Source organism: Triturus cristatus, chromosome 11 (assembly GCF_964204655.1).
Source record: "Triturus cristatus chromosome 11, aTriCri1.1, whole genome shotgun sequence".
Lineage (NCBI taxonomy): Eukaryota > Metazoa > Chordata > Amphibia > Caudata > Salamandridae > Triturus > Triturus cristatus.
In genome coordinates this window covers 691,869,692-691,885,550 of record NC_140594.1, presented here as the reverse complement: position 1 = coordinate 691,885,550, position 15,859 = coordinate 691,869,692, and positions in this window count along the sequence as shown.

Here is a 15,859-nt window from a genome sequence, read left to right as displayed (position 1 = left end):
CTTTTGTTAGCGTGTCATAAAGATTAAGCCAGCGCTGTTGTCCACTACTACGTTTTTCAGTAATTGTGCATGTATAAGCAGATTGTTTGATAAAAGCAATATAATGAGAAAATAAATATGTGGCATTAACCTGTGCTTCAGAAGTGTGAAGCAATTAAAATGTTTAAATACATTGCTTTATCAATTATCGTCTCGGGTTATGACTCACAAACCAAAGTCAGAGATGAAATCAGTAGATGAGGATAAAATGTGGAGCAAGAGAACCTTTTAATACTTGTATTCTGCACTTTTATGGTTCAACGAACCGAAATAAAGTTACTTGCTGCTGTTTAACTTATTGAAATAATTCTAGGTGTCACACTACTTAACCTACCTACACTAACATTTCTTTCAGCATAATGCCAAAACTATTGGAAAATCATTCATAGGACAAAAGGAGCATTTCAAGAAGGCAACAATAAGAGAAATGGTGTAGCTGAGAGAAACCATCATCAGATAGCTTTGGGACTTCATAGCATTTTGGTAGAAGTAATTTTAACGAAACTATTGGAGACAAAAAACAGATTTTATGAAAAAGTACTTTTGCATTCTGTGCTTTCATGTCCAGTTCCGATTCCGAGATTTTTCCTAGAAAGACACACATTTTGGCTGACAAATGCAAAATGGCAAATTTATACTTTTCAGCCTCGGGGTGAGCGCGCACAAGCCTTTCCGAAGGAGGGCAGTGTCTTTGGAGTATTCCTGGAAAATGTTGACCTTCACTCCTTCCCACAGGATCTGTTTGTTATATCACGAATAGTCCAAAAAGTTTCTACCTGTTGGTATCGGAGGACTTTGTATACAATGGTCCTTGGAATTTTGAGGCTAATGAGTTGGCACTGTGTGGGCTACTTCACGTTCAAAGTCATTTTTTACGTTGATTATTAGTGCCTTCGGGAACCACATTTCGAGAAATTCCACGCTTGATTTAGGGTCCTCTTTAAACACCACAAGCAGCTGCGAACTTCCAACTCAGCTAAGTCTCTTTGACGAGATAAACATAAGGATTTAGACAAAGCAATTACTCTTTTCTTATTTTTGCTTCTGAGTATCCAACATTGTATATTCTGATTTCAGCTTCTGAGATCCTTCCTGGTGGATCCCTGTTATGTCAGGCTGCATTATTTCCGAGTTTGCCTTGGTGTTGTGTGCGAGATTATTCACTTTCAAATGTTTTTTGAGACTCACTGTGATGGTGCTGTTGATGTCTGTTTTAGTCTTCAATCGGCTTCTGTGGATTATGCTGTGATTGGATCTAATATTGCAGGTGGGAAGTGGGATTACAATACCTACAGAAATAGCTGGCTTGTGCTCTGCTGAGAAATTGCATGCTAAATGTGCAATAGCCCTTTACTATTTAAGTAACATCCAGTGTTGTCCTTGTTTAATCCTGCCCCAGGACTGAAAGATTGTTCCCTAAAAGCAGCAACAGGAGTGGCTTCGTTACTAATGTTCCTAGATGTTGAAGCCTGTTTTGCAGAGCTCAGGACTATCCACGCAAAGGATGCTTTTAAAAAGATACAATCCGATTTATAGAAAATGCAAACTCACGATATTTCAGTATGCTCTCAATTTTAGTCTTTGGAGTTATCTTGATGATGGCAGGTAAATGTATGTTGTTTCTTCAGCAGTTCGTAGACAATCCGTTGCCATTTTGTAAAGAAGATTTTGTAGAGAATGTTGAATGTCATAATGAATCAGCAGCAGCCAAGAATCCAGTGTCACCTTGATGTACACAGACAAAAAAAAGCATCTGCAATGCAATAGGTCTCGCATTTACGCGAGTTTGAGCTATTGGCAATGTAAATGACAATGCCTTTTATTTATGTTTTGGTTTTTGAAACATAAATGAAACACATTGTCATTTACAATGCTAATAGCTTAAACTCCCGTAAATTCGAGACCTATTGCATTGCAAATGCTTGTTTGAACTTGTGTTCTTAACAGGGTGTATCTATTTCAAACTCAATGGCATGACCTAGTTTTCAAGTACAGATAACACAAGTACCATATGTTCTTGGGTGGTCCAGGGAAGTCTGTAGAGTTGCTAACCTTTCGAGATATGCCTGGTGTGTTCTAAAGACTTGGTCTGGCGTATTGCATTGTTTCATCTTAATACACTTCTGTATTTGAAGACACTTCAGTACGATTTTCTGCTGGCAGCAAGAGGTGGAAATAAACCCACGAGCTGTCCCTGCACGAACACATGCATAATCCTCAGTTAACATGCACCTAGAGAACACTCAGTGGTTTCTACCTATTAAGTATGGGTGTGCGAAATCCACGTAATTTGCTTTCGTGTAGTTATGTAAAATATGTGGAAAATCATGCAAAATACAAATCCATCATTTAGCAATACATTTTATTGTGAAACGTGTCCTCGTATCAATGTTTGAAGAGAGGAAGCATTCCCAGCTAAAAAAAAAATAGTGCGCAACATATGATTGGCATGAACAACAACTGCTCGCGTTCCGATTGTTTGCTTTGTTCCTGGTTATTATAAGTTTGCCTCAAAAGACTATGTAAATTATTTATGCAGCATGGTATGAATTTCACGGAACAAGCGTAATGCGAAACACCTGACATTGCATGAATTACACAGCTGTAATATAAATTTCGTCTGGTCCTACCTCTGAGGAGACATGATTTGCACCTCATCCAATCTGAAGAAGCTCTAATGCCAGGTTGCTATCACTGATAGGGCTCACTGGCCTGGTGCACCACTAACCAGATCAGTGCACCCTATTACAATGAGTGCCCTACCCCCAGGCAGCTGTGAACTTCAGCCCACCCTGGTGGCAGCACATCAGTGAAAGGCAGGCAGGCTGGTTAAAAGAGCCAGTCCACCTTTCACTATGCGGATGGTAATGCGGCCGGCATTTGAAATGGGCAGTGCTTAATTTGTAAAAACAATAAGTGCCAGGGCTCTTGCAGGAAGCCACCGCAGCTTGCACCACACATTGCCACTGCTATGCAGTCAATGATAGTAACAACACAACTACTAACCATCACACACCTATAAGTGTGACAATTTGGACTATTTCAGGTCTCCAAAGCTATAGGAATGGCATGGGTTGCAGGTAATAGTAATTTTTAATGTATATTGTATTAATAATTATCTGTTGTCGTGGTCCTCTCTAAATTAGCTAGACAGCACCACTTTGTGGCACACTGTCACAAGCCCCGGTGCTGAAAATCTAGGGCCTCATTACGATGTCAGGTGGAGTTTCCTCAGCCCGACATCATCTCGGTCAAGGGACTGACTGCCACCCAGTCGGCTGTCCCGACCGACTAATTAGGATGCGATCGAATACTGTTTGGTCACACTCCTATACTTTACAATGGAAGCATGTATTCCAGCCAGATTAAAAGCTCCCATTGTAAAATGCGAGGTGCAGTTCATCCCTGCACCCCATGCAGGAACCTCAAGGTGCATGCCACCAGGTGCAGGAATCACCGGGGGCCACCATAGGTTACCCATCGGCCTTCAACCAGAGGCGTCACACCAAAGGGGGCCCTGCTGGGGGCCCCCAAAGTCTAGTTCCGACAGCCTTTCTCTGTCGGAAAGGCCGGCACAGAAAGACTGTGTCCACACGACATTGTAACCCCTCGGGCCGAAAGAGCTGCCCTTGGGATTACTGGCTGCTTTCCGACTGGCGGACGGGCTCTCCTAGCCCGTCGGAAGCCAGTCAGAATAACCAATCAAATTTGTTTCCAGCCAACTACATCATAATGGGTTGGTTGGAAAGGAATCCAACCAGCATATTACGATGTGGTCGGAACGGCTCCGACCAACTGGTCAGAGCCCTTTTCAACCGCATCTTAATTAGGCCCTAATTGACTGTGCCAAGCACTGGAATCCCCGTCTCTAATTAAGGACTGGAAATGGGGGAAGAGATCCCGCTGCAAATGGGTACAATAGGGACAGTGCCCATTGGCAGGGGATAGTTGATGGAGGGGTCTATAGGTACTCTTTTCGCACCATAATAAGACATTTAAACAACCTGAAAATGTATAAGCTTTATGATTATTTACAAGTGTGTATTTTGCACTTCTGCATGTCTTTATTGTATACAACTGAAAGGGTAATGTCTCAGAGGGAACTGCAGAAAGTAAACTGTTCTCATGAGGGTAATGTTTGCCTTCTGTGAATGGCTTTTTCCACCTTTTTCCACCTCTGAGGCCAGGGATCTCAAGGTGCTGGCCATAGGTAGCACCTGTTAGCCTTGGTGACCTATAAAGTACATGCATGATTCTGCAACCATATATTTGACTGACCCATAAATGCTGTAGATGGAATACCATAACATTCACATTGACCTATCTGATACTTTATATAATACTTCTGTCGCTGCATTCTGGGGCTTCGCTCGTCAGTATTTTCTTTCTGTTTGAACAATTCTTTATTAATAAACATCATTATACGTACAGCATATGCCACAATCTGGGTAGGGATGATTAAGAACCCATGCTTATGATCTATGTCAGTTTCAGTACCTGGGAAATAAACCCTTCAACCCACTCCCCCTCAACCCCACAACTAGTGAAGATGTTCAATTGTTCCACATGTTTACTTATTTAAGCACATTGCATTGACTGATGTCCGCTAATCCAATCAAGAATTATGTACAGCAGCACGTGCAGTAGGTATATATAGATCTTAACCGCCACTTCTCCCCACATAGAAGAAAGATGGTGAGTGCCAGACAGCATGGCTTTCAGCTACTGCTTAACCCTTTGCTGCCTCCCCCACCCCCAATGTGATATCTAAGCTCATTACAGCATAAGATCCATACATGACCATAATGCTGCATATGACTAGGGGGTGCAGGGCATTTCCCTAAGCTCCGCCTTTTCTGAGAATGCTGCAGTCCCTGACCCGCTGGATGCACATAAGGTGGGCCTATGGATACAGGAATGCAGGGAGAGTAAAGCGTGGGTGGTTAGGTGTGAATTGTCTATGCTGTTGTGGTGGCTCCACAAAGTTGTGACCTATGGCCCTCTCAACCCGCCACCTTAGCTCTAGGGGTAGCGTCCTGGCCCAATACCTCACTCAGTTTCTGGAAACAGCCAAGAATCCACCTGTGGTAAATGCTTCATGTATTCTGTTTTACATTGGTCTGTTCTATGTAGAATACTCTTTCACTGTGGCTCTAGAATTTAGAGTGTTCGGTCCCTGTTGCCTAGTGCTTGTGGCCAGTTGCTGTTGGGGGCCCTGTGGATAGGATGTTATTTTATGAGAAGCCTAATAAACAAGTTATTCTCTACACACCCTGCCAGATGTACTTCATTACACCACCCCATACAGCCTCGAGTTTCGTGATTCGGTCATTCAAATGATTTTTTACTTTTTCATATGAAGCTATGATATACATTTCTCTCAACCATGATTCCATCTCCTGGACTTGGGTGGTTCTCCACAGCCTAAGGATTCTGAGTGTGTCCACTGCAAGAGTGGTAACAAACCACCTGGCTCTCGGGTGTGTTAATTTAGGGAGGGAACAAAATCATCTGGACAAATCACCCAGGTCGTGTGCTCCCTAAAGAGTCTATGGAGTCTGGCATCACCCTTCAGCTCCCTTTACGATATGTGGCTTACACCAGAGAATTCCCAGAATAAGTGAACATCACCATCAGGGGACTTGCATCTCCAGCACATGGCTCCTGGCAGTATGTTCATGTTTTTTAGTCTCTTAGATGCCCAGTGCCACCCATGGAGAATCTTAAAGTAGATTTTATCATGGCCAGTCATAAATTATTGTCCTCCATTACTTGTCTGTAATCTATACTGGCATCCTTTCAGACCATACCAGGGCTTTAAGTGGGCCGGGTCCTGTCGATGCTCAGCACTGGCAGTTCTGAAAATGAGATGCTGAGACGGGTCTCTATCGGGCTCTGCATATTTGCCCTCTACCTCAGGGTGGGAGAAACTCTGCAGCGGTATCATCCTTCACTGCCTTTGATGTAACTTCAAAGGTACTTGTTATAGTTCTTTCACAGTCTCATCATTTCAGAACTGAAGCATTTTCAATATTATATGCAACAAAGCTATAGTTGTTGCTTTTCTTACGCAACTAACAACCATTGGCAAAGCCAATAGTCCTGGCTTGCTGTAGGTTTATATGTTAATTGTTGTATTATATATCTGGATGCAATGACAGAAGCAGCAAAATATCAGTCAGCGGATTACTATGCTAAGCACAGATTTTTGGTTTATGTGTTTTTAAGATACGCCCTTAATTACATCGGCCTCGCCCCTTTGAGAGACCCCACCAGTTTTTTCATCCCACTTAAAGCCCTGTACCATACGTTGAGGTGTTGTAGCGGGAATGAAAATGTGCGGTTAATCAGTAGCTGAGACAGTCTAGAGACTGTTCTTATATGTCCCCCATTTGTGGAGATAGGTATGGATAGAGGAGTCCCCTAGCTCAATAGACGTGCCAGGGAATAGTACATGGAGACAATGAGACAGTTGTTAGTAGTTCTTAAAGGAGGCCGGGGGCAGGTGGGTTTCTGACTGTGTTCTGCAAACTTTTTCAACCCATAATACACTATCAGGTCATCTATAGTTCGTATTCCCTGGGAACTGAAGTGTGTCCTTATATGTTCTACTTTTGACACAAATGTTAGAGTGAGGATCTCTTATCTGTAATCAACTGCTCTGTCTCAGTATCGCATAGGCTCTGTGCCACGCGTTTGCCACTGCTTGTGTAATGGTTGTTAGAGAAGTGTCTCCCTGTGGTCACTAGATACAGTATGTGCATAGGAGCCACTCATTTTAGAGAGGATTCCTCCAACTGTAACCATAATAGGCCTTGTAGGTCTACCTTACTGTGTGAGGTTTGGTAAGCACTGGTCAAGTCAATAAGTCGCAAATCTAGTTCCTTCGGGTATGTTAATGTGTCTCTTTTGTGAATGGCTGAGGCCCTCATCAGTTCTCCTTGAATGCATGCCTTCTCCCCTGCCCATAACATATGGGCTGAAGAGACTGACGCGTTGTCAGTTAAGTACGTGCAGTGTCTTGAGTGAGTATTTTCTCTTGCGTCAGCTTGTCATGGGACATGTTCGGCCTCCATTGACCTAATAGGGGCTTACTTAGGCCCAAATCAAGCCATACCTCATACGTAGCTTCCAGGGCTTACAGAGACAGAAAACAGATTGAAGGTCTAGGAGGAGGCTTCTGTCTGTTGTCTTTCTGGTATAGGGATTGTCTGAAGTGGCCAGCTAAGGGTCTGATACAATGTTCCTCACTCCCCCGAGCAGTATGTTCGAACGTAGGTACTGAAGTGGTGCCCCAAACCACCCATCCTTTTTGGATATTAGTCCATATAGAGAGTCCAGAGTCTGGATTTGTATTGAGCCCTTGATGAGGAAGTAATGGTCCCTTGGATCCCGCCAAACTGTATTAATCCTCAATGGTAGGCCCTATCGTATCAGGATCACCACTCCTTCTTTGTGATGAGTTTTGAAAGAGGGGCATTCAGGGTCATCGCTTGTATGCTGTGGAGTGGAGAGGTGTGGTGCAGCGGCCAGGGCAACTGGCTTCGGAGCACAGGGTTCACAGTTCGATCCCCGGGTCCAGTGGCAGCTCAGCACCATGTGACTCTGGGCAATAGCTCACTTAATTTCCATGACAGCCCCAGCCCCTTGGGACCCGTAAGGGTGAGTAGTTCGCGCTTTACAAATAAGGATTTACATTTTACATTTATGCTTGTTTGCATGACTTCCTTCCCTATCCAATCACAGCACAGTTTTATACTTTCAGTGGTCGAGAGGTGGGCTTCCTGGAGGAAGGTTACATCTGAGTGTAGAGTGAAGGTAGGTCAGTATTTTCTTTCTCTGATATAATGAGTAAGCCCATTGGCATTCAGTGAGTCTAACGACAGGCTGCTCAGTCGAATGTTCTTTTGTCCCGTGGGCATGTAATAGGGTGGGTCCACTTCATGTTGCATAGAGTAGCAAGTAAATGAAGGGGTAGAAATGCATGCCTCAGTGATAGTATTGGATGTTGGTGACTGTGGTCGTCAAAGTAGAATACTGGTATCTATGTTTATTAGGTTCTCTGTGATGGTAGTGCAATGAATCAGGCTTTTGGTCCCAACAGGATACCTAAGAGGGAGCTTGAGGGGAGCTTTCTGCCCCCCCCCACTTGGAGGGAGCGAACTGCAACTCGTGGGAGCCTGACACTCAAGGACTCCCTCCCCCAGCTGGGTGGCTCGTCACAATGATATGACCAAATTATTCTTACCATGGCTCTGAAGCGGACCCAAGGTAAGCCAGGCAGAATGGCCATAAATCAGGTGAGAATTCCATGTCACGGATCTATATCCCAAATCCTGTGTAGTAACCCTATCATTGGTATGTAGGGTCTAGATAAGGAATCCGGGAATCATGATCGTGTGCCCCAGAGAGTGGGATAGATGAATGTTCTGTCCCATGCACAGAGTGGCATAGCAGCTACCCCAAAAGAGCAGAAATCAGGACAGCAGTGACCAGAAAAAGAGAGAAAGTAGGGCCATATAGTGTTACAGCATGTTTAAGTATGGGATCAATAAATAAGTTAAAGTATCCTAATCAACAGAGGGCTTCGGGGTGATAGCGATTTGTCTTTGGTGGGAAATGACTTATTGGGTTGATGCGATTTAGATCTCATAGTCCATTGCTTGTTCTCCTCCTCCAGTCTCTGTCTCTACCCCAGTCGGTCTGTCTCCAGAGTTACTGCCGGTTGGTGCGGATGGCGGGTATCATGGTCACCGTGGTGGTAAGTGTCCATGTTCATGTCCTCAAGTGAGTCAGGCCAGCCTTCCAATTGACTTGGGTCATCATATTCCATTGTTTTGCCTTTGTGTGTGATGAGCATGGTCACTGGATCCACTATTTCGTATCTGATGTCTAGTTTCTTGAGTCACGGGTGCAGCACCAGGAATCTTAATGTTTCGGATTTGTTTCACTTGAAAAGTCTCTAGTAATCGAGACCCGGTGACCTCACAAGGAGAAGGGACCATGCTTCTTTGCAGATGTGATTATTTTGTCTGAGCCTGTGTGGTCTTTGGATATCCCATGGGGGCGAGGGGTAAACTTCATATTCAGGAGTTCCAGGAGAAGTTTAATCAGGAATACTAACATGTCTTCTACCTTCATTTTCTTAGGCATACCTGCAAAATGCAGATTGTCTCTTCATCTTCTGTCCTCTTCCTGTTTGTAATCTTCCATTGAAGGAAACAATGACCGTCTTCCAAATCTATAGAAGTGCCAATTTCCAGTTCCACTAAGTGTAACCTGTCTTCAGTGCTTTACAGTCACTTTTGGAATGATGTGATTTCCGAGGGTATCTATAGGACAGAGGTCTTCAATCTGTGGGGTGCGACCCCCAGGGGACCGTGAAGTCCTGGGAAGGGGGTCTCGCTTTCCCCAGCTTCACTTGTGCCTGCAATACAAAATGTTTGCTTTTGGAAAAAGTCAGCCGTCCCGAGACGGCTAATTTAGATCGTTATCAGCTGAAGTTTCAACAGTTGAGTGTCTTGTGCTGTGAAAATCTTTGGTGCCAGTGTGCCTGCTTGACTGGATGAAATACAAATGTGGGCTATTAGTTGATCTGCAAGTGCAAAGGGTGCTTGGGAGCTGGTTCTGGTTTTAATTGACTGAATCACTCCAAGCTTTGTGATGACAAAGATTTGTTTTTGAGTGGTATTACAGAGTTAACAACTGGGCTGGGAAAGGCTTGCTTGTAATTGTAACTGCATTTACACAGCCCTTAGTACCACTAAGGAGGTGTTGAAGTGGCAGTTATATATCAAAACAATTGCATTACATACGCACTGGTATTACTAAAATCTACATTTTGGAAGCACCATTTTATTGTAAAACTATTCGCACAGTTTGCAGTATTCTATCTTATACTGTGTGTAATGCAAGTTTAAAATAATGACTTACATATTCACAGTGCTTTCTGTCACAGACTTTGACCTCATAGCTCTAAAAACTACACGTCACTGGTCTACACTGCACCAATCAAGATTTAATTCTGTGGCTCTTTGGTTACACACAGACCTCTGCAGTGCATTAACTAATAGAGGTTTCATAATGTACTACAGTGCATTTCCCACTGAGTAACAACTTTTTAAAATGTATTTTTCATTTACGCTGACCATTATTTTATATGTAGATACCTGATGGTGAAAGACCTAAACAATGTACAGAATATTTTAGGACTTGTTTATGAGAGCCTTGCATCGCCAGAGCATCACTTTTTTTGATGCTTCTGCGGCGCAGGTATCTCAACCATACCTATGAAGCAGTGCAAAGCCACCTGCATGGCCTCATAGATGTAAGACATAGCAGTGCAAGTCACTGCGTTACCATACTCTGCATCAAGGAGGATTCCATTGGTTTTGCGTGGGGTTCCCACGCAACACCCATGAATTTTGATGCTGCCCCATATGTACAAAATCACTTAAACCTGGGGAAGCTCCAAAAACGGAATCCTCCCCAGAGGAGGTGTAACGAGGAGAATTGTTTTCCTTTCTCCTCGCTTTTTCCTCTTTCAATGTGTGATACATTCTGCAGCTCATGTAGACAGAGGAAAATGCCTCTCAAGATTGTTTTTGTGAAGGAAGCTGCCCCTTCCTGCACAAAAAGCAATCCTGCCTATGTTGGTGCTAGGCAGCAATTTGTGCACCAACACAATGGGAAAGGACAGGAATGCACCGTATTTCATAAATACGGTGCACTCCTGCCCTTTCACATTGGCAAAGGGCAGTGCAGCAAGGATACTTGCAGCGCTGCCCTATGCCAATTCCTCATAAATTAGGCCCTTTGTCTTTAGCTACACCTTTGACTACACCCCCACGCTCACTAACCTTTGATTTCATAAACACTATTTAATATTATTTCCCCACCGTAAAAATTATTTGCTGTGGAAATTGGGGGTGTTTTTTGGTTGTCGATAGTTGTCGATGATGATTAGCACCAGGTTCTAGAATTTTTGGTCAGAAGGTGGTCCTTACACCTAAAATAATTTGACAAGGGGGTCTTGGCATCAAAAAGTTTGAAGACCTCTGCTATAGGACCTCTGCATCTGGTTGTGGTATTCTCTACCGTGGTCATTGAGAGTCGTAACATGGTGAGGTCATTCAGGGTGGTCTCAAGTGCTGAGCTTTGGGTTGATGCTAACTTCTCCACCATTGTCTTGGTCGATTTACCTGTTACTTCCTCAGAAAAAAACATTTGTCATGCTGGTTTGAATATGACATCAGATGCTATGGTAAAGGTATTGCAGGTAGGTATTGCACCTCTATCAGAGCTCAGCAACACAAACTAAAGAAGATGGAGAATTCAAATGGAGGAGCCGTTCTGTACCATAGCTTCATCTCAAGGTCTGTTAGGGTGCATGAAAAGTTTCGGGCATTCGCCAAGTGACTGCAGAGCATTGCAGTAGGGATCTCGTAGGAAGCAGCTCCACCACTACTCGAGACTGCAACCCAGGAAGAACATTATGCTCTGGGAAGCACCTGGTGTAGGCAGATGACACCGCTGGTCCCATCCTCTGGACAAAATTCACTCTGTAGCTTTCCAAAACCCTACTATATTGTTTATGTTCAGCTGGCTTTTACAGCAAGCATGCAGTCTCACCCTTATTCCACCAGTGAGCCAGCACTCTGTTGCAATGCATGGGGGTTTGTGGGTACCCTCATCATTTTGGAGAGGACTTCACTTGGAAAAGCCAAGTAACAGTGAGGTAAAATCACTGTCAGTGTGACTATCCTCATCTGTGGGTGGGTCTGAAAGATTCAGGGTTGGGTGATACTGCTATCTATGGCAAAGGCCCATGGTGTTTGTTTAAGATTACTTCAGCTGGGCCGCAAGGTTAATTAAGGTCAAGTCCTCTTTCTATGTTAATAAGGCCCAGCCAGACCCTTCTGTTCTATGTGTCACCTCCCACTGGCTTCCGCAGACTCCCCCCGGCACCCCCTCACCACATATGTCAATCCTGTTGCCTCCATCCATGGTCATGCTCACTATTGACTCTGGCACATTGTTCCCCACCCGGGTGGTGTCCCAAGCATAATCCCTACCCATGTGCAGGGTTCAGGTGCGTACCCCCCTTGCAACCTTCATTGTCCAGGGGTAACTGCATGAACCAGCTCCCAGTCTTCCACTGCAATTTGTATGGTGCCCTGGGGTCATACATGCACTGGCCCGGGGCAGTTAGGGTCATGCCATGGATCTGGTCTGCTGCTCCAGCATCGAGAAGAAAGGCTTTGGCAGATATTCGGCAAGGGTCTTGTCTCCTCTCCGCCACCCACTTTTTAGTATTTTAACATGCACAGCACATTTCAAGTAGGGTACTTACTTTGTTGTTGATTGTTTTTGTTGGAACTCCTTTCATGGGGCTGCATTGCAAGCAAGAGCTACTGAGCCCAACCATGGTGGTTGAGGGCTTTTACACATGAAGTCCCTGGGCCTGGACTGCTATTAGTTATGAGGAACTGGGCCAAGTACCCCTTCCACATTTGAGTCTCAGTGGCAGCGCAAGTCAGGCAGTCCAAGGTGTCTCGGGAAGGAAGTAGGTGTAGTGCTAGCTCAGACTCACAACTCAACATACGTTCAGCAAGTGCAATAAATGAATGTCCAGCCAAATTCTTACTTTTATAAAAATGTGTATTTATACACAAAGAAAGTGAAGTATGATACACCTTGAACAATAAAATGCTCTTCATAAGGTCTGTATAATAGCACACTCCGTGATTGCACCAGCACCCTGCTCTTCTAGCTGCAGACAGGGACTAGTTACCATTCACTTTAGGCAACATCCAGGTAAGCCCGGTTTGAGAATACAGTCTTAGAAGTCACATAATGGCCAGATAAAGTCGAAGTGTCCCAGCATCCTCAGAGCTACAGTCAGAGCAGTTGCCTCCTCCCACAGGCTGTGACTCATGCTTCCTTCTTAGCCGTTTCAGTTGGAGACAAGATGGGGAGCCTGAGAGTGTTCTACAGTACAGGCTCGAAATCGCCCATGACAGGTGCCGGTGAGTTGTGGTAGTCTCTCTTTGTGGCTGGAATGGGGTCTGAACCTCTGTAGTGCTTTTCCGTGGCAGACTCTGGGTGCTCCTCACATTCTGATGATGACGCACCAGCTGTGAGTTCACAGTTTGCACTTGATTGTGTGTCATGACCTGCTCCTCCATCCACACCCTGATCTGTCTCTCAAGGTGAAGTTCCTTTGCGGGCCACAACACTGTTCAGGGTGACGGCCTTCTCATTTATGCAGTGCTGCACCAGGGCAATGGCCACATGGTTCACTGCAGCTCCCACCTGGTAAATTGGGGATGTAAACAAAAATAAGGCAGCTTCTCTCTACAGGTCAAAGTGCTGCACAGGGCCATGGACCTCTTCGCCTCAATGCTGCACCAGGGCGATGGTCCTTAACCATTACTATGACCTCCACCTGGCATTCGGGGGTTGTGGACAATACACATGGGTGGACGGCCGATCGGTGTGGCGGTCCCGACTTGGACCTGAATCTCACTCTCTGCTCCCATAATCCACTCAACAGGATCCCTGCTGGACTTCAATCTACCGCTCCACACAGGGACCTCTGGTCTTGGGTTAAGAATAAGTTGGTGAGCCAGGCTCCAGGATGAGAGGTCTTGATTCTCCTAGGTGATGTCCCCTCACCCAGCAGGGAAACTGGCAGACGCTTAGTCCTCATGCGTGGTCCAAACAGGCATACATCGTGCTGAGCTTCTCCACACTGTCATACAGCTTCGGTTTGACAATTTATACATTTCTACAGGATGAGTGGTCTTGATTGTACTGGATGAGGTCCCCTTACCCAGCATGGAGGCTCGCAGACCCTTGGTCCCCAGTCCTGGTCCAAAAAGCTAGAAATGCTGAGCTTCTCCGCACTGATGTACAACTTTCATTTGACAATTTTGGATTCAAGCTTCCTTTTTATTATCCATTTCCATTACAAATGTGATTTAGTGTCTGTCTTTGAAGTTCACGTTCTGTGGGTTTCCCATTTTTAAGTGTCCATACCTCTGTTGTGCTCTTCCACAAGAAAGCAGTCTGTCACAGCAGTAGTGTCTGATAGCCCCAAACACAGGCCATGGGAGTGACTTGAGGTTCACACCTGGTCTGTCAGTCTCAGTGAAATGTGCATCTAAAGGTTACCAAAGGCTTCTGGCCCTACTTGTTATGATTCCCATATCAGCCCATCTCCTTCCTGAGATATCTCCAGGCCCCCTTTGATCAATGGCCTTCCTTGGAATCAAAGATTCTTTTTGAAGTGCACGAAAAGTCTGCCTCTTCTTTCCTCCAGTGTGTGTCCCACGCAGCTCTCAGAAATGCAGCAATCCACAAAACTGTCTAGGGGAAACCTCTTCCTCCGCATGTTCCTCCAGCAAGCCCTGGGTCTCCCAAAATGGAACCCAGTGATTTCCATATATTATACATGGACAAACACACAGACCTGATTACTTCGCTTGACGGTGTTAGGGGTTAAGGAAGTGGTGGCGCCTAGCTGGTTATGCGTGTAGTGTGTTCTTCTCCTGATTAGTGCAGTGCGATAGGTGGGGGAAACACCCTCGAACCTCCAAATGTGTGGAGGAAAAATCCTGCACAAAACTGAAAGCCAGAGTCCTATGCACACGTAATATTGACTCAATGAGAGTTCAACCAGTAATTCAAGAACAAAAGTCCAAGAAAGTACAAATGAATCCGATTCTTTTCTTTAATTCAAACAACAAACAAAGAGCATCCAGCCAAATTGCTGGATGAACTTTCATTGAGTCAATATTAGGTGTGCATAGGACTCAAACACACAGACATCCCTGAGCGCACATGCAAATAAATGCGAGCAGGCTCTCATGTATTTTAGCACTGCACAGGCACACATACATCTCAGCACACATACAAACCCACCTGTGCAAACTCACATGTACTGTACCACTTCACAGGCACACATTCATCCCAGCACGCAGATGTACCCGCGCGCACTATCTGGCACTGAATTCAATCTAGGGCAGACCAATGGTGGGTTAAGCACACAGCAGCAGAAATTTACCACAATGGGCCAGGAGTCATCACTCCTGTGAAACAGGTAAAAAGGCCTATTCACACTACTGATCACTGGAACTTCAATTGTGGTATGCTTCCACCATCCCTTTAATGCTACTTAATGCAAGGTAGTAGACTTCCACCACTTGAATGAAGCACTTTGGGCACCCCTCCCAGTTTTAGCAAGACTGCAATCCATGAGACAGGCATCGATCATGGCACACATGCATGATCTGTGTGTGCTATAACCAAAAATACTTACCAAGGATTCAGATAACACTGCAGCTGGAGCACTCCGGGCATAGATACATGCCCATTCCCATGCACGGGACTGTTCTGTTCCAATAGTTTTCTTTTTCAAATTAGCCATAATTCACTGGGTGAACTACCATTTGCTGAATGTGGATTCCCCACACAGAGTTGATGTCTCCTTAAACTATGCATCAAGCCTCGCAATCACACAGAATGTTAGGTACTGGAAACCTGCGGATGCCCTGTGCTGTAACATTTGTGTTGCCCAACTGTTTGACGTAATGCCACAGCTGGATTTTTTGGGAGACCGGGAGGAAATCAGATCTTAATGTGCACTACCCACAGATGATCCTTGTTGGAGAAGTGATAAATAAACTGTAATAAGCAGCCTGTGCCTCTCACCCTTCATCATCTTCATGGAAAGTGTGATTAAGTGAATTTGAAGGGTGAGTTTATTAAAATCAGTGGGATATTCATTTTTTTTGATGTGGGAAAGGTTTTCAGGGTG